The sequence below is a fragment of the Lampris incognitus genome, chromosome 20, assembly GCF_029633865.1.
Source record: "Lampris incognitus isolate fLamInc1 chromosome 20, fLamInc1.hap2, whole genome shotgun sequence".
Lineage (NCBI taxonomy): Eukaryota > Metazoa > Chordata > Actinopteri > Lampriformes > Lampridae > Lampris > Lampris incognitus.
In genome coordinates this window covers 35,803,669-35,822,000 of record NC_079230.1, presented here as the reverse complement: position 1 = coordinate 35,822,000, position 18,332 = coordinate 35,803,669, and the positions used below count along the sequence as shown (strand labels likewise).

General features: G+C 47.0%; 1 protein-coding gene and 1 pseudogene across 2 annotated transcripts in view; one reads left to right on the top strand and one right to left on the bottom strand.

The window, feature by feature from the left end:
* The window catches only part of mtmr1a (myotubularin related protein 1a), a 277,755-nt gene that overhangs the window by 140,744 nt on the left and 118,679 nt on the right, over positions 1–18,332 (bottom strand). The window lies entirely within an intron of this gene.
* On the top strand, positions 1,661–2,149 carry LOC130130324 (ubiquitin-40S ribosomal protein S27a-like; annotated as a pseudogene).

The window sequence follows — 18,332 nt, the reverse complement described above, 5'->3', positions numbered from 1 at the left end:
TCCACCTTCAGACCATTAATGGCCTATGGCAGAAGCTCTGTTCTACTCCTGCAAAGGTCCAAGACCAGTTCCTTAGGTGTGGTTGATGCTAAACTGCAAATTTTCATTGTGATACCAGTTGATCCTGTAAGCTGTTTACTACTACTACCACCACTACTACTTTTGGCTGCTTCCGTTAAGGGTCGCCACAGTGGATCATCTGTTTCCATCTCTTCCTGCCTCTTCCTCTGTCACATCAGCTACCTGCATGTCCTCCCTCACCACATCCATAAACCTCCTCTTTTCCTCTTCCTTGGCAGCTCCATATTCAGCATCCTTCTCCCAATATACCCAGCATCTCTCCTCCACACATGTCCAAGCCATCTCAATCTTGCCTCTCTTGCTTTGTCTCCAAATCGTCCAGCCTGAGCGGCCCCTCTAATATAATCGTTCCTAATCCTGTCCTCCTTCGTCACTACCAACGTAAATTTTAGGCATCTTCAACTCTACCACCTCCAGTCTTTTCGTCAGTGCCACCGTCTCGAAACCATATAACATAGCTGGTCTCACAACCATCTTGTAAACCTTTCCTTTAACTCTTGCTGGTACCCTTCTGTCGCAAATCACTCCCGACACTCTTCTCCACCCTGCCTGCACTCCGTTACTTTGGACAGTTGACCCCAAGAATTTAAACTCATCCACCTTCATCACCTGTACTCCTTGCATCCTCACCATTCCACTGTCCTCCCTCTCACTCACGCATATGTATTCCATCTTGCTCCTACTGACTTTCATTCTTCTCCAGTGTTGGTAAGTAACGAAGTAAAAATACTTCGTTTCTTACGGGTTTTTTTCGGGGATCTGTACTTTACTTGCATGTTTACTTTTTACTCCGATACGTTTCCCCATGCCTCCGCCAAGTATTTGTTACACTGGCGTTCCAAACCAATGAAAAACGTTTTTCTTTTAAAAAAAAACATGCAAGCTCTTTGCCAGTATAGTAATTCCACTTGCCCAGTCAGCACGCCATCGCTACTGTGGAAGATGACAGCAGCAACAGGTGAAGAAAATGCAGCTCTCGCTGCAAGCAACGACCCGGACGCAAATATTTTTTTCCTAGGATGAATCTGGGAATTTCCCGCCCTCAGGTGCTAGGTTTGGCCAGTTTGTCAGTCGAACGTGCGAAAGTGAAGCGAAATGAAGAAAATGTGCGATATTGTCCAGGAAAATATCACTGACTATCCACTGTTGAAGGTCAGATTAATTCACAATAAACATTATTGAAAAGTAGATTAAGTAAATATAATGCCTGACGAGGTGTCAATAATCAGGAATTAATGGCCTCTTCGTCATCCACCAATTCCTGATAATGAACACCTCCATCCATTATCCAAGCCGCTTTTCCCCAATCGGGGACGCTGGAGACTGCTGTGATAGGCTCAAGCCGTCTTTAAGGTTTTCAAAGCCACTTGTTAATGCCATTTATCTTGGTTTGAAGAACCGCATGGGAAATCCTTGCAAAGAGCAATGCATATTCAATTTGCAGAAAAAGATTTGCAAACCTGATATGTTCGACTCGAATAGTAGAAATGAGTTGGCCACCAGCTGTAGACACTGAAGAAAAAAAACGTCTTTGTAACTACAAGTTACAAAGAATATATTTTTTCATGGTCCGCCATTAGGAGTGAGACTGTGGTGGGTTGAACGCCACAATGCAAATTTTCATAAAAAGCCTCACGGGGAAGACCATAACCCTCGAGGTTGTATGAAGGTTCAGCTACTATTGCAAATGTCAAGGCAAAATCCAAGATAAAGAGGGTATCCCTCCAGACCAGCAGAGGTTGATCTTTGCAGGGAAGCAGCTTGGACGCACACTCTCTGACTACAACATTCAGAAGGAATCCAGTCTGCACTTGGTGGTGCCAAGAAGAGGAAGAAGAATTCTTACACCACCCCCAAAAAGAACAAACGTAAGAGGAAGAAGGTCAACCTTGCTGTGCTCAAGTACTACAAGGTTGATGAGAAGGGTAAGATCCACCGTCTGAGGCGCGAGTGCCCAGCTGACGAGTGTGGCGCTGGCGTTTTCATGGCCAGCCACTTTGATAGGCACTACTGTGGTAACTGCCGTCTCACCTATGTATACTGCTTCAACAAGTCCGAGAACAAGTAGAAAGGGGATTGGCTCCATGGTGTCAAAATAAAAATGTTAAAAATCCTAAAGTAAAAAAAAAAAAACTAAGTAAAACGTCTTTATTATTCTCTCCCTCCCCCATTAGATGATACACATTACATTTATGAGATGTTGCATTTTCATATTTCAACTGCCTGCCCTCCCAACTGTGCCCCAACACCACCTTCCAATCAGTACCAAAACGATACCCCACCACACGCCCTTGTATTATAACAGTATGGAATGAAATGCTGAATATCACATCAATAGACAGAGATAAGGAATCCATACACGTTAACTCATTTTTTATAACAGATTTGTTACAAAAGAAATCAGCTGTTTGATTGGATGGGCATAGGCAAGAAGTGGGCGGGCCTATGCCCAGAGAGGCCCGCCCATAGCTTCGCGTCTGGCGTGGACGAGACAATTTAAAATCGCCGCTGCCCAACGCCTGTAAATACTGCAACTGTAAATCAACTAAATACTGCAGCGCATCGGTGGTAGTCGTGGTGTGTCTGAAATGGTATGATATCCATACATTACCCCATTGACGTCACCTTGTTATATTTTGAATGTAGGCTATTTCAACAGCGCCCTGGTCATTTAAATGCTTTTTCAAAACAAGCCCCAGCCCCTTACCTCATTGGTTGCATTTTCTACCCCACCATTGGTTGTAATAGTTCAAATGTTTTCTCCTCTCATTGGTTGCTGTCCACCGAAATTAGGGGCGTGACGCGGGGCAATGTGTACTGTGTGTGTTTTCTTTGTTGAATCACATTAGCAGCTGATGATTACGCGACGCACGAAACAAGTTTGTACTGCTATGTATGAAGTTTTTTTTTCCTACATCTATATTGATATTCCGCTCCTCGTTTGTTTAGCAGTTTTATCAACACCATTGACTGTTTATGGGGAGAAAAAAAAACCAAAACGCCATTTCTGCTCCTTATATTTCAATATGACAGCGACGGAGGTTTGCGGCGGCCTCACCAAGTGCCGACTATGCAGTGTCTTTGTCCACGTCTAAATTTGTGTCATCATGTGGAGTGCGAGGGAAATACACTGCTCCAAAAAATAAAGGGAACACATAAGCAATGCAATGTAGCTCCAAGTCAATCACACTTTTGAGATATCAACCTGTCCAGTTAGGAAGCAACACGGATTTGTGAATCAATTTCACCTGTTGGTAAATTGTCTAATTTCCACCAGGTGGAAATTAGACAATTTGCAAGACAACCCCTATAAAAGGAATGGATTTGCAGGTGGTGGCCACAGACCATCTGCCTGTCCTCATTTTTTCTGGCCGATCTTTGGTTAGTTTTTCATTTTGCTAGTGCCCTCACCACTAGAGGTGGCACGAGGCGGTATCTGCAACCTACAGAAGTTGCTCAGATAGTGCAGCTCATCCAGGATGGCACACCGATGCGTGCTGTGGCAAGAAGATGTGATGTGTCTCCCAGCACAGTGTCCAGAGCATGGAGGAGGTACCAGGAAACAGGCCAGTACACCAGGAGACGTGGAGGGGGCCGCAGGAGGACAACAACCCCGCAGCAGGACCGCTATCTGGTCCTTTGTGCAAGGAGAAACAGGAGGAGCACTGCCGGAGCCCTACAAAACGACCTTCAACAGGCCACTAATGTGCAGGTTTCTGCTCAAACAGTGAGAAACAGAATGCATGAGGATGGTATGAGGGCCCGACGTCCACAATTGGGGTCTGTGCTCACAGCCCAACACCGTGCAGCCCGATTGACCTTTGCCAGAGAACATCTTGGTTGGCAGATTCGCCATTGGCGCCCTGTGCTCTTCACAGATGAGAGCAGGTTCACACTGAACACATGTGACAGACGTGAGAGAGTCTGGAGACGCTGTGGAGAACGTTCTGCTGCCTGCAACATCCTCCAGCATGACCGGTTTGGCGGTGGGTCAGTGATGGTCTGGGGAGGTATATCCTTGGAGGGCCGCACAGACCTCTACGTGCTAGCCAGAGGTACCATGACTGCCATTAGGTACCGGGATGAGATCCTCAGACCCATTGTCAGACCATATGCTGGTGCAGTGGGCCCTGGGTTCCTGCTCATGCAGGACAATGCTCGTCCTCATGTGGCCAGTGTGTGTCAGCAGTTCCTGTATGTCGAGGGCATTGATGCTATGGACTGGCCTGCACGTTCCCCAGACCTGAATCCAATCGAGCACCTCTGGGACATCATGTCTCGTACCATCCGCCAACGCGATGTCGCACCACAGACTGTCCAGGAGTTGACCGATGCCCTGATCCAGGTCTGGGAGGAGATCCCTCAGGAGACCATCCGTCGTCTCATCAGGAGCATGCCCAGACGTTGTAGGGAGTGCATACAGGCACGTGGAGGCCACACACACTACTGAGCCTCATTTTGAATCGTCTTGAAGAATTATGTTCTCATTTTCCACTTTGATTTTGAGTATGATTCTGAATCCAGACCTTAATGGGCTAATGATTTTGATTTCCATTGATCATTCTTAGGTTATTTTGCTCTAAACACATTCCTCTGTCTAATAAATAAAGATTTTCAGCTAAAATATTTCATTCATCGAGGTCTATATTGTGTTTTTAGGTGTTCCCTTTATTGTTTTGAGCAGTGTATGTTTATGATCGTCAATTTCTTTTGGCCATTTGCATGAGAAACATTGGCTGGGAGAGCCGACATTGGATCGACTGGGTTATAGTGCAGTATGGTATGTATTCCCGTAGAATTTTTGTGCCAAAACTGATTTTTTTGCTGTTTTGGCTTCTATAGGGACAAAACTGTCAGAAAATTATGGGTGCCAAATTTTCAGACCCCCACCCCCTTTCTGAGCGCCCCCTATCCAAAATAGATGGTTCAATATGTGAAAAAAAAACGTAATCCCAAGAAAATAGATAGCATAGTTTTTTCTATTGATTCTGTTACCTCTAGGCATGCTTAAGAACATACTAAAAATCTAGGAAAATCTACCTCCTGGAAATGCATCATTTTCAAGATGGCATCCAATATGGCTGCCAGGAGCTTAAAATGGCTATATCTCAGTTTCTATTCAAGCTAGAAAGCTGATTTTGGTGTCTAATCTTAGGTTTTTGGGCTCAAGGAATTCAACTGAATCAGTGAAATTTCCATGATTTACTTATTTATTGTCAAATCCAAGATGGTGTCCATTGTACTAAATTAGGTAAAAACAAATTTGCTTTTTTTGTGAAAGGGAACATAACTCATATTTAATGTGAAAAATGGAAGACATTTATTAAACATGTTTCTATTATGTAAATAACCACACAGTAGTCGAGTAATCCAGTAAGACAGGTTTATCTTTCAGTTAAGCATACTGTATGTTGTTTATAGCAGCATATACATGACAAGCAGCAGTAAAAAGTTGCACTTAGTATCCAATTGAAAAAAAAGTTACTCTATTTACCTACTGGCGCAACATAGAGTAAGAAAAAGCTGCTAAATTCCCCAAAACATCTACAACAAAACAAAACAAATACAGGTGATGATAAAGGAATTTAAATAATACTTGATGATCTATTCATCAGCATTGTCATCTTCTGGAATGTACTCACTTGTTGTGTTTGTACAGTCTCCACCATAACATTTGCAGAGAGGAGGGCAAGGCAGGTGGTTCTTTGAGCAGCTGCACTGACCCTTGCAACCTACTTTGCAGCCATATTTGATTAGCTCAAGTGCTGCCTGTGGTGCAGGGAGGGCAAGACACCTGACTGGAACATATCCGCCACTCACTGAACTCCATCCATTCTGTTCGATTGGTGGAAGCTCAGGGCAATTCGTCTTGTATGACTTATCTTGCATTGTGACATAACGGGAACGTAGGATATGGGGTAGCAATGCAGCACGAGTTGGAGGTAGCATCTCATCCTCCAGGTTCTTTGATCGGAATAGTTCCCATCTGAGTGATGGCAGGGTTGTTGGACCTTTTGAGCTGTAAACACAGCACACAAAATTCTCTAATGCCTTCACCAGTGATGGGAGCTCACCATTGATAAGCTCAGGGGAAATGGAACCCTTGCCAAGGTCCTTGAAGCAGTCAATGGCAGGATCATCATCATCAAGCTTCAGGTATGCGTTGATCCACGTCTTTTTGGAGATTCCAACAAATTTTCCTCCCCAGTCAGCACCAGAAAAATTGTGCAGGCCAAGTAATCCCTGACATTTCTGACGTCCAATAACTTGAACACGCTCAAAAACATTTATTTCCCGTTTCTTTGTCTGTTGAAAATGTCAGAGAAGTTGGAGTTGCAATGCATTAACATGATACTAAATCAAGCAGCAGTAAGAGGACATCAGTGTCGGGTGACCAAACACATATGTCTCGTGAGGCACCATTGGCAGCAGAGGGAAGGACTTGATGAGGTATTAAGGTATCAACCTCTTCATGTGTGAGTGCCTCCACAAAATCACGCCCCTTGATGGCGTCTTAGATGACAACCAGTAGGAAAGAACTGTCCTTTGAGAAATACTCTAGCAGTCCCTGGCCCAACTCACATGTCAGCTTCTTCTTGGTCGATGATGCAGAGAGGAGATCCTTGATCGACATAGTGAGCTTCATCTCTGGATGGATTTCATATTCTACAGAAGTAGTTGCTCTCTTCTGTCGAGTTTTCTTCTTTAATGACTCATCCATATATCGATCAAAGACAACTCGACCCTCATGATAGTCAGCCATCATTGTTTTGATGCGTTTGTTAAATGCGTCCTGAAGGTCTGACAGCTTCCGCATGGTTGGTGTCTTTTTCATGCTCTGAAGCACACCCATGGCATCAACTATTAGAACTTTGATAGGGACACCTGGAGGATCTTCTTGCATTGTATCAGGCTTTGGGACAGCTTCAAGGAGCTCTGCCTTGGCATCTTCAATTGAATGCATGAGACTAGCTTTGTCTGTAGGGATGTACAAGGTTCCATCCACAGCACACAGAGAGCGGGGAATCATTGACATTTCATAGTCTCCAATTGCCTCCTCAAGTTTGGGAACTAGACTTGGTCGACTCCCTTGGATGATGAGAAATCTTCCAAGCAGTTCACGTTCCTCACGCAACTTAATGACCTTGTCTCCAACACGTACCTTTGTTTTCTCCATCCAGTTTGAAAAGGTCTTCAACTTGAGTTTCTTCATGTTGTCCCACATTGAGTGTTGACGTAGCGATCAAACGTTCAGAAACAAACTCCTCAAAGCGCTTCTGACCCTTTTCTGCAAACTGGAGAATATCATGCTTTGCCACATCTGTCACAAGCGCTGATGAAACAAGACTCTTTAATGGTGTTTTTTCTTTGAATGGATTGCCTCCACAGTGCAACTCAATCAAGTCGCGTAGCTTCAGTGCATTTGTTCTTGACCTCAATGCAATCTCTCCTGAGAGATGATAATGCTCTGTCCTTGAAGTAGATCTGGAAGCTTTTGGGAAGCTCTTGAGGTACTGATTCACTAGATCAGCAAGATGAGGTGTGGCAATGATCAGCTGGTCCAGAGCTGCTTCATCTCTACTGAGTCCTACCATCCCACCATGTCCCTTTAGCTTCTTGATTTCCTGCTCGAGGGCTTGATCAGTGAAGAGATGAGTGAAGGGTATCTCTGACTTTGCCACCACAAATGCACCAGACTTCAGTGCATTCCATGTTTCTGGGTCATCTTTTTCAAGAGCATTCAGTTGAGCAAGATTGACTGGCATCAAGCGGGCATAGTTGAGGAGATCATGAGCAAAGAAATACTTGATATTCTCTAATGAATACAAGTATCCCTCCCAGTCACCTGAGCGGCAAGAGCTGATGAGATTAAGAAGACTCTCTACCTGGTGAAGATACTGGGTTAAGAATTGAGTGAACTCACCAATGTCTTTTTCATCATCGAGTGGCTTGACATTTTCTGTGTACCAGGATTGGATTTCTTCAAAGATCTCTACCATCAGTGGGTTACGTTCATGGAGTTTGTCCTTGAGAGCAATGCATTGCATCTGAATTGGACAATTTGGAAGTTTTGACAAGATGGCATCAAATCGCAACATCAAAATTGCAAGGCTCATAGTGATGTGGTACTCAAGGCCTCGTTTGTAAAAGCTTTGCCACCAAAGATACCACGAAGAGCTGCTGATGTGTATGCACCACTTTCAATAGCACATATGTCAAGGCCACTTCCATCAACTGTTTTACCTAGACCATGCAACACAGCAAATGCAATGTGAAGAGTTCCAGCTCTTAGGATCCAGTTGGTGTTTCCAACTAACTGCTGAATCTTCAATGCACGGGAGTAAAGTTCAAGATCTAGGGTTATCAGTGTTTTTCTGTGAGGGCCAATGACAGTGGCAGAGATACCCTGGGTTAACTTCAAAGCGGTATAGAGGGTAGCATAATCTGTTGGCGAGGTCTTAAACAGTGGAGCAATCACCCCTGTGTTTGTTGAGGTGCAACTGTTAGAGGACTGAGATAACAGTAGAGATTTAGTTGCAGCCCAAGTTGGCATCACATCTTCCTTCTTCAATTTCACTGATTTACGCCTTTGTTCTTTGATCGACACAATCGAGTCATCTTGATTTCTGTCGTTATTAGATTCAGCATGGCTTCTCTCTTCTTCACTGTTCTGGGTCTGTTTGCTTGCCAGCTGCGGTTCAGTTGAGGTTGCCCCCCTGTTATCATCAGTTGCAAGGTAGTTTGTGAATGCCCAGGTGTGAGTGAATTCTTGGGAAATGAGATTGTTTCGATTTCTATCACAGACTCAAATCTCAATGGAGTGGTTTTGATCATTGGCTCCTGCAGCAAGTTTATATCAAATGCCAGAGGTGATACCGTGAGAGGTTTTTCTGTTATAACAAGTGGTTGGTTCATCAGGTCTCCATCTTCATCCTGCTGGTTGATTACAACCACTGTGCCATGGAAGGTTTCTTGCCCAGTGGCTTCCAAAAGATCAATATTGTCAATAGCAAACCAGACGTTCACACCCTTCTTCAAAGTCAGGGAGACAAAATCCGCCAGTATCCTTCATTCGTTGAAGAACAGACTGCTCCACACTTTTTTCTAAGTCAAGGATCTTCAAGTAGTCACTTCCAATGTAGACATCTGAGAGGTTCTGGACAAGGATTTTGTCACGCACTCTAGAGTGGATAGCAAGGGGCAGTCCGATTGAGAGGGGTGTTTGAACATTTTGCCGAAAGGCATCGTCTTTCTTTGGCTGATGTTTCACCTGACGATCAGTGCGAGTGTTCTGGACTAGAAACTGGCATGCAACATCAACAGTTGTGTCTACTTCTTCATCCCGCATTCCAAACACTGACAACATGACTGCCAAAGAGGAGGTGACTTAGGAAGAATTGGTGTAAAGAGGGATTCTTAAAGTTATCAAATATCACGGCAAATGACCAGCTGCGCTTTTGCATGATCTCTGCCCGCAGTAGGTTAGCAGCTTTCTTCAGGTTGCCAATAACCTGACCATCATTCATAGTGGAAATACTGCAATCAATAGCTTTGCTAACTACATTTGATTTAACAAGCTTGTCTGGCTCATTTCGTTGCAGTGAGCTTACATACTGGACATCTGGAAGTCGCTCACCAATGATCTTTCTCAGATGTTTGCGATAGTTTGTAGTCTCATCGACATCCATGTGATATCTTTTCAGGATCAACAAGTAAGCATCATTGACCTGAGCTATGTCAAGAGTAACATCGTCTGTGACGGTATTTTGAATGGCGAGGATTAACTGTTCGTCACATAAAGAGCGAATGAGTGATTCTGTCACAGCCTCTCGCCCTTGACATCAAAGCGATCACCCTTGACACCTGCTACACCAGCTGACACCTGCTACACCAGCTGACACCTGCTGACCCCCCCTTCACCCCGGCACGCCAGCTGGCCATCAAGCAATCGCCCTCACCCTTAAAAGGCCTCCACTATGGACCAGTCTTCGCTGGAACGTCGTCATTCATGGACTTCTGCCTGCCTTCCTACCTGCCACAGAGCCAACTCCTGCTCTACCCCCGAGATCGGTCACTTCAATAAAGACTTGATTCTTCCCTTACCTGGTTGTCCCGTCTGCTTTTGGGTTCTTTCCCGATACGTGACAGTACGTTCCAGCCACTATGGACCCAGCAGACCATTCCACCACAGACCTGGCCACGGTCTGCCAGGCTGTACCCAACCAGGAATCGGTCCTCGGCCAGCACAGCCACGTGCTACAGGAGATGGCTGATGCCCTCCGTGAGCTCGGTTCAAAGATCTCCGGAATCAAGACCCAACTTAGAGCCTCCGCTAGCCCGGGACCCGCACCTCCAGCGCCATCAACTTCGGCTAAGGAACCATGGGTTGCCCCGCCCGATAGGTATGATGGAGATTTTGGACTTTGTCACCCTTTTTTGATGCAGTGTGAGATTGTGTTTAACCAGCAGCCCCAGTCATATTCCACGGATGGAGCCAAAGTCGCTTACATCATGGGTCTTCTCTGGGGAAGCGCTCTGGATTGGGCTACAGCGGTGTGGGAGATGCGGGCCTCCACTTCCTCATCCTACGCTGAGTTCACCACTGCTTTTCGCCAGGTTTTTGATCATCCCATGCGGGGAAAGGATGCTTCAAAAAGACTGATCTCTCTCTGCCAGGGTTCCCGCAGCATCGCTGACTACTCAGTTGAGTTCTGTACGCTATTAGCGGATGGAACAGCGAGTCCCTCCAGGCCAGGTTTTCCAACAGTCTCAGCGAATCCATAAAGGACGAATTGGTTTCCTACCCCGAGCCTGGAGGGTTGAAGGAATTGGTTACCCTGGCCATTCGTGTGGACAACCGTCTCCAGGAGCGGAGGAGAGAGAGGACGCGCCGCTTTCCTGGTCACAACAACTTTCCACGGGCCACACCTCCAAACGCTGGGGGCCGAGCTCGCTCGACTGAGGCTGACGTCCTCCGAGAAAGCCCGAGGCGTGACTCCTCCCCAGCTTCGGAGCCGATGCAACTCGGCCGCTTCCGGCTCAACCCGGAGGAGCGTCAACACCGCATCACCGAGAACAGCTGCTTGTATCGTGGTCAGCCTGGTCACTTTCTCGCCTCCTGCCCTCACCGTCCGCCCAACTGTCTGCCTGTCCACGTACCCAGTTGCAAGCTACTATCAGTTTTAAAAGGTTAATCCACTAAACTTTTGGCTTTAATTGACTCTGGAGCTGATGAAAGCTTTTTGGATGCAAGTGCTGTGAAGCAGTTAGGTCTTGCCACTGTGAGTCTGGACCAGCCTCTTGAAGCTAATGCCCTGGATGGACGTCTCCTGGCCCGGATAACCTCTAAGACCGAGCCGTGCGCCTCCTGTTGTCGGGAAACCATCAAGAGGAGTTAAGTTTTTTCGTTATCAATTCTCCATTTGTTCCCATTATACTTGGTCATCCCTGGCTGGTTAAGCATAGTCCCCATATTGATTGGTCATCGGCCAGAATTTCAAGTTGGAGTCCCGTCTCTCATGCCATATGCCTCCAGTCTGCTCTGCCTCAGTCTGTCCCCTGTCAGGTGTCAAGCTCTGAGACCTCTGACTTGTCACTGGTGCCTCCAGAGTACCATGACCTCCAAGCCGTGTTCAACAAGCAGCAAGCTCTCTCCCTGCCTCCTCATCGCCCCTATGATTGCGCTATTGACCTGCTGCCGGGCGCTCCCCTCCCCAGCAGCCATCTATATAGCCTCTCCAAGCCTGAGCGGGAGTCCATGGAGAGGTACATCAAGGACTCCTTGGCGGCTGGTCTTATTCGCCCGTCATCGTCATCCCTTGGTGCGGGGTTCTTCTTTGCGGCCAAGAAGGACAAAACCCTCCGGCCGTGTATTGACTATAGAGGCCTCAATAACATCACAGTGAAGAATAAGTACCCTCTGCCCCTCATGACTTCTGCTTTTGATTCTCTCCAGGGAGCCAGTGTTCACTAAACTAGACCACCGCAATGCTTACCACCTGGTCCGGGTTCGAGACGGAGATGAATGGAAGACTGCCTTCAACACCCCCCTGGGGCATTTTGAATATCTGGTGATGCCGTTTGGTGTCACTAATGCCCCAGCTGTCTTCCAGAGTCTGGTCAATGACGTCCTACGTGACATGTCGGATCGTTTCGTTTACCTGGATGATATCCTGATTTTTTCCAGAGACCTGTCAGAGCATGTCATGCACGTCCGCCAAGTCCTTCATCGGCTTCTGGAGAACCGCCTTTTCGTAAAAGCAGAGAAGTGCGAATTCCATGCCCCTTCAGTCACCTTCCTGGGCTACATCGTGGCCGATGGGCAGATGAGAATGGACCCCGCCAAGGTCAGAGCGGTTCTTGAGTGGCCAAGCCCGACCAGCCGTAAGCAGCTTCAGAGGTTCCTCGGTTTTGCCAACTTCTACAGACGGTTCATCCGCAATTACAGCCGCGTTGCGGCCCCACTAACCACTCTTACCTCCACCTCCAGACCGTTCCTGTGGACCCCTGTAGCAGAGGCAGCTTTCCAAGCCCTCAAGCACCGCTTCACCACAGCTCCTATCCTCACCCAGCCAGACCCAACCAAACAGTTCGTTGTAGAAGTGGACGCCTCTGAGATTGGGGTGGGGCGGTCCTTTCTCAGCGCTCCACTGAGGATGGCAAGACACACCCCTGTGCCTTCCTGTCTCGCCGTCTCTCCCCAGCTGAAAGGAACTATGATGTGGGGAATCGTGAGCTCCTGGCGGTGTAATTGGCACTGGAGGAATGGTGACATTTTCTGGAGGGGTCTGAGCTTCCTTTTATAATGTGGACTGACCATAAGAACCTGGAATACATCCAGTCAGCAAAGCGACTCACCACGCGCCAAGCCAGGTGGGCGCTCTTTTTTGGTCGTTTTAATTTTTCTTTGACGTACAGACCTGGCTCCAGGAATGCCAAGCCCGATGCTCTGTCTCGTGTGCATGGGGAGGAGTCTGAACCCAAGCTCCAACCTGACACCATCGTTCCCTCTTCCTGTGTCGTTGCGGCTGTCACCTGGAACATTGAAAGGGAGGTCATGGCAGCACAACAGACTCAGCCTGACCCAGGTAACGGTCCCCCCGGGCGCTTGTTTGTTCCAGATGCTGTTAAATCTAGTGTGTTGTAGTGGGCTCACTCTTCCAAACTCACCTGCCATCCTGGAGTAACCCGTACCCTAGCCTTCCTCCGTAGGCGGTTCTGGTGGCCTTCCATGATGGAGGATACTGGGTCTTTTGTTTCTGCCTGTCCTGTTTGTGCCCAGATTAAGCCCTCCACTCGGGCCAGTGCCGGTCTGCTGCGCCCCCTGCCTGTTCCACACCGTCCCTGGTCGCATCTGTCCTTGGATTTCGTCTCTGGTCTGCCCGCCTCCGACGGTAACACCGTTGTACTGACTGTTGATCGCTTCAGTAAACTTGTTCACTTTTTGCCCTTGTCTAAACTGCCTTCGGCCCGAGAGACTGCGGATCTGCTGGTCAGGGAGGTTTTCCGGGTCCACGGTCTTCCCCGTGATAGTGTCTAACCATGGCCCCCAGTTCACTTCTGCTGTCTGGAAGGCTTTCTGCTCTGCCATCGGTGACACCATCAGCCTGTCATCGGGGTTCCATCCTCAGACCAACGGCCAACCAGGCATTGGCGACTGTTCTCCGCTGTCTGGTGTCTGCCAACCCATCCTCTTGGTCCTCACAATTTCCCTGGATAGAATATGCCCATAACACCTTGCCATCGTCTGCTACTGGGTTGTCCCCTTTTCAATGCCTTTACGGCTATCAGCCTCCCCTTTTTCCTTCTCAAGAGGTAGACATTCCGGTTCCGTCCGTCCAGGCCCATGTCCGTCGGTGCCGTCGGACCTGGCGGCGAGCCCGTGCTGCACTGCTCAGGGCCTCCGGCCGTTACCAGCACTTGGCGGATCGTCATCGCACCCCTGCTCCGGACTACTCCCCCGGTGACCAGGTATGGCTCTCTACCAAGGATCTACCCTTGAAATCGGACGCTAAGAAACTGTCCCCCAGGTATATTGGTCCCTTTCCCATTGTCAAAGTCATTAATCCCTCTGTGGTCCGTCTGAAGCTGCCCCGCACTCTCCGGGTTCACCCTTCCTTCCATGTGTCCTGCCTCAAACCTGTCTCTACCAGCCCTCTAGTTCCTCCGGCCCCCCGCCCCCACCTCCTCGTATGATCAACAATCATCCGGCTTACACCGTTCGTCGTCTCCTGGACTGTCGTCGCCGCGGTCGCGGCCTGCAGTATCTCGTGGACTGGGAGGGATATGGCCCGGAGGAGAGGGGTTTGGTCCCTCGTCGCCTTGTCCTGGACGCGAACCTCATCCGGGACTTCCACAGGACGCACCCTGATGGGCCTGGTAGGTCGCCCGTTGGCGCCCCTCGGAGGGGGGGGGGGTACTGTCACAGCCTCTCGCCCTTGACATCAAAGCGATCGCCCTTGACACCTGCTACAGCAGCTGACCCCCCCTTCACGCCAGCTGGCCATCAAGCAATCGCCCTCACCCTTAAAAGGCCTCCACTATGGACCAGTCTTCGCTGGAACGTCGCCATTCATGGTCTTCTGCCTGCCTGCCACAGAGCCAACTCCTGCTCTACCCCCGAGATCGGTCACTTCAATAAAGACTTGATTCTTCCCTTACCTGGTTGTCCCGTCTGCTTTTGGGTTCTTTCCCGATACGTTACAGATTCATTATCATGATCTTTCTTTATTGTTGCGGTACGTTTTGCATTCCGCAAGCAATCCCTGTGATAGTACTTTTCAAGAGCTGAAGCATCACCAGCATCCACTAGGTCTGCTAAACAGCTTCTGCTGCTTTATTTCAAGAAGGGTTTCACCCATTGCATCAGAAAGAACACGGTGCAGTGGCTCTGAATCACCCTTGGAACAAAAGTCACAAGGTGAGAATAAACACACTTGCTCCTTTGGGACAGATTTCGACCGTTTAGGTCTAACAGATCCTGTAGTAATTGAAGGGCGCCCAGGTCCTCTTCTAGAACAGACAGGTGACTGAGGTCGGGATTTGTTAGCCCTGAGACGGTCAATTTTATTATTGTTTATAACAGATTTTCGACACTCACTATGATAATGAACCAATTTCAGTTCCCTTTCATTTAGGCCAGATAAGTAGTCGGAAAGTTCCTCAGAATCACTTTGACCTAAAGAAACTCTGTCCCTGCAAGCCTGCAGAAGGTCATCAATCATGGCTGGATTTTTAACTAGTCGCTTGCCAGGGGTGGCACCTTCTTTGCAGATCACGCAAATGTTGCATTCCTCGGCCATATTGACCAGATCTCATCCCACCTTAGCTCACAAGTTGTCCAATTTGTTGGATGCCAGACAGATGAAACCTAATGATGGGAAAACAATGTAAATATTTGAATTAGAAGGCTTGGTTTAAATATCAGAAAAATATGACACATTTACCAGATCATTCTCAGCCCACCTTAGCTTACTGTTTAGCATAGCTTTCTAGTTCGTTGTCAGATCTGTGCATGCCAGACAGATGAAACCGAATGATGGGAAAACAATGTAAATATAAATATGCGCAAATGCTGGCTTTTAAATCTAGCGGGCATGGTTTAAATTTAGCCCTTAGCTTACTGTTAGTAGTCCAAAATTGTTGGATCAGGGCATGTCCGACTGAAAGATTAGACCCAATAATGGGAAAACAATGTAAATATATGTCAAAATATGTGTAAACATTGGCTCATAAATCTTTCAGGCTTGTTTTAAATTTCACCTGAATGATAAAAAAATCAAAATAAAAGTATCACTTACCAGGTAGTTGCTTTCAGCAATTCCATGAATGTGATTCTCAAAATGTTGACTCTTCAAATCTGTTGTGATGTTTGTTTGTTTTGTTGTTGTTGTTTTCGTATTGGCCTATTTTTATTTTATTTTATCTTGAGTACCGTTCTTTTTTGTTTTCAGTCAGCTACAAACACAGCTGCGCTTTAATTATGATCTCACCTGTTTGAAATGAACTAAATTAACAAGGATTATGCTACAATGGCCACATTTCAACCCTTATTTTTTCAGAGTCAGAACAGGAATATCTTTCAGAATGGTCAACACCTTCAGTAAAGTATTAATTGTCACTCAATCAACTCAGAATATTTTAAAACCTACAAAACTATATTATAAAAATTGGACATTAAAAACCACTTCAGTCCCAGGCAATGTTTTTGAATTTTTGCCCGAAATTACATGCCCAAAATAATTCAGTAATAGTTCCGCAAGTACAGGGCCCAGATGCACAATTCTGCTGTCTATGTATAGGTAACACCTGGAAAAATGTACTTCAAGTGGAAGTTTAGTTGTACCATCCACCAGGACAGAAGGACTGCAGATTAACTACAGCAGAAATTCCATTTTTTAGGTTCACCTAAACAAAATTTACAATTTGAGTGTGAATAACATCAGTAATACCAGCAGGCCACAGATATTTGGATCTGTTCTACAACTTCTCAACTGCATCTCCTCCAAATTTGGTGTTATACAACTGAAGCATAACAATTCTACAGCCATTTTGACTTCTATTTTACTGTTCTGGGAGGTCCCAAAATGGATGGCCCCCCAGAATTGGGGGTGGGGGTCAGAAAATTTGGCACCCTTCATTTTCTGTTAGTTTGGTCCCTATAGAAGCCAAAACAGCAACAACAACAAAAAAATCCATTTTGCCACAAAAATCCTACGGGAGCTGTTTTTTTGACATAGCATACCGCACTATTAGCTTTAGTCTGCTACGTCGGGCGGACCCGAGGACCACGGCATTGGCCGGAGTTGCGCCCGAGACGAAACACCGAAAGCGGTGTGACAGGATGCGGAAGCGGGGCAAGCGCGGAGGTGTGCAAGCTAGGCTAACCCATACAAACCGGTAGTTCCGACAATCATGCTGGCTAATATTTGTTCTCTGGACAGAAAGGTGGACTATATCCAACTTCTGAGAGCTTTCCAGTGCAGCGTGAGGAACTGCTGTGTCTCCGTGTCTACAGAGACATGGCTAAATGAAAACATCACGGACACCTCGATGGGCTTTTACACTCCACCGGCCTGGCCGTTTACGTCAACAAATCATGGTGCCAAGATAGTCTCTAGACTCTGTTCACCGCACAGAGTTCATCGCGATAAAGTGCCGACCCTTTTACTTACCACGGGAGCTGACGGCAATTGTCATTGTGGTAGCCTATGTACCACTAAATGCGCATGTGAAGGAGGCTATGCATGAACTCTACAACCCCATCAGCGAACAACAGCCGGCTCACCCCGATGCATTCTTCATTGCTGCAGGAGATTTTAACAAGGCAAGTCTCAAGTGTGTTTTACCAGCATGTGAATTTTGCAACAAAGGATGATAACACTGACCTAGTTTTCACGAACATTAAAAATTACTATAAAGCAGTCCTCTTCCCCCACATTGGAAACTCCAATCACTTAACTTACACTGATTCCGACATACAGACCGTGGGTGAAACGAGAGAAACCGGTACTCAATGAAGTCCGAATGTGGCCACAGGAGGCAATTACATCACTGCAGGACCGCTCTGAAAACACACAATAGGACATTTAAAAAAAACAAGTTTTTCCCCTCATCCCACCTGATTAACCCAATGGCATATGGCTGGAGCTCGTGTTGAATAACTCCCTTGGCTCATGTTTCCAGCGTTCTCAGGTGTTCAGCTTCATCTCTCCTAGTCAGTAGAATGTCATCCAAATACACAGCTACCCGGGGCAGGCCCAGCAGCAGGCTCTCCATCTTTCTTTGGAAGATTTCAGGTGCTGACAAAACTCAGAATGGTAATCTAATGTAGGTGAAAAGGCCTTTGTGCATTTACCGTTAGGTACCTTTTGGATTCCTCACCCAACCCAATTTGTTGGTAGGCATGGCTTAAGTTTGAAGAACTTTTCCTCTCTCTAACGTGTTGAAAAGGTCGTTGACATGGGGAAATCAGGTATTGCTCTAGTGAGGAGGCGTTGTTTACAGTTAATTTGTAGTCACCGCATATCCTGACTGAACCATTCTGCTTGAGAACAGGAACAATGGGCGCCTCCAACTCAGCGTACTTGACTGGCGATATTATGCCCTCCTTCAACAGTCTGTCTAGCTCTTCTTCCACCTTGGCCCTCATGGGGTATGGGACAGAGCACGGACGATAGAATTTGGGGCGGGCTTCAGCAGACACGCGACCTGTTGCGTGCATGCCTAATTCTTTCTGAAAACGTCCTCAT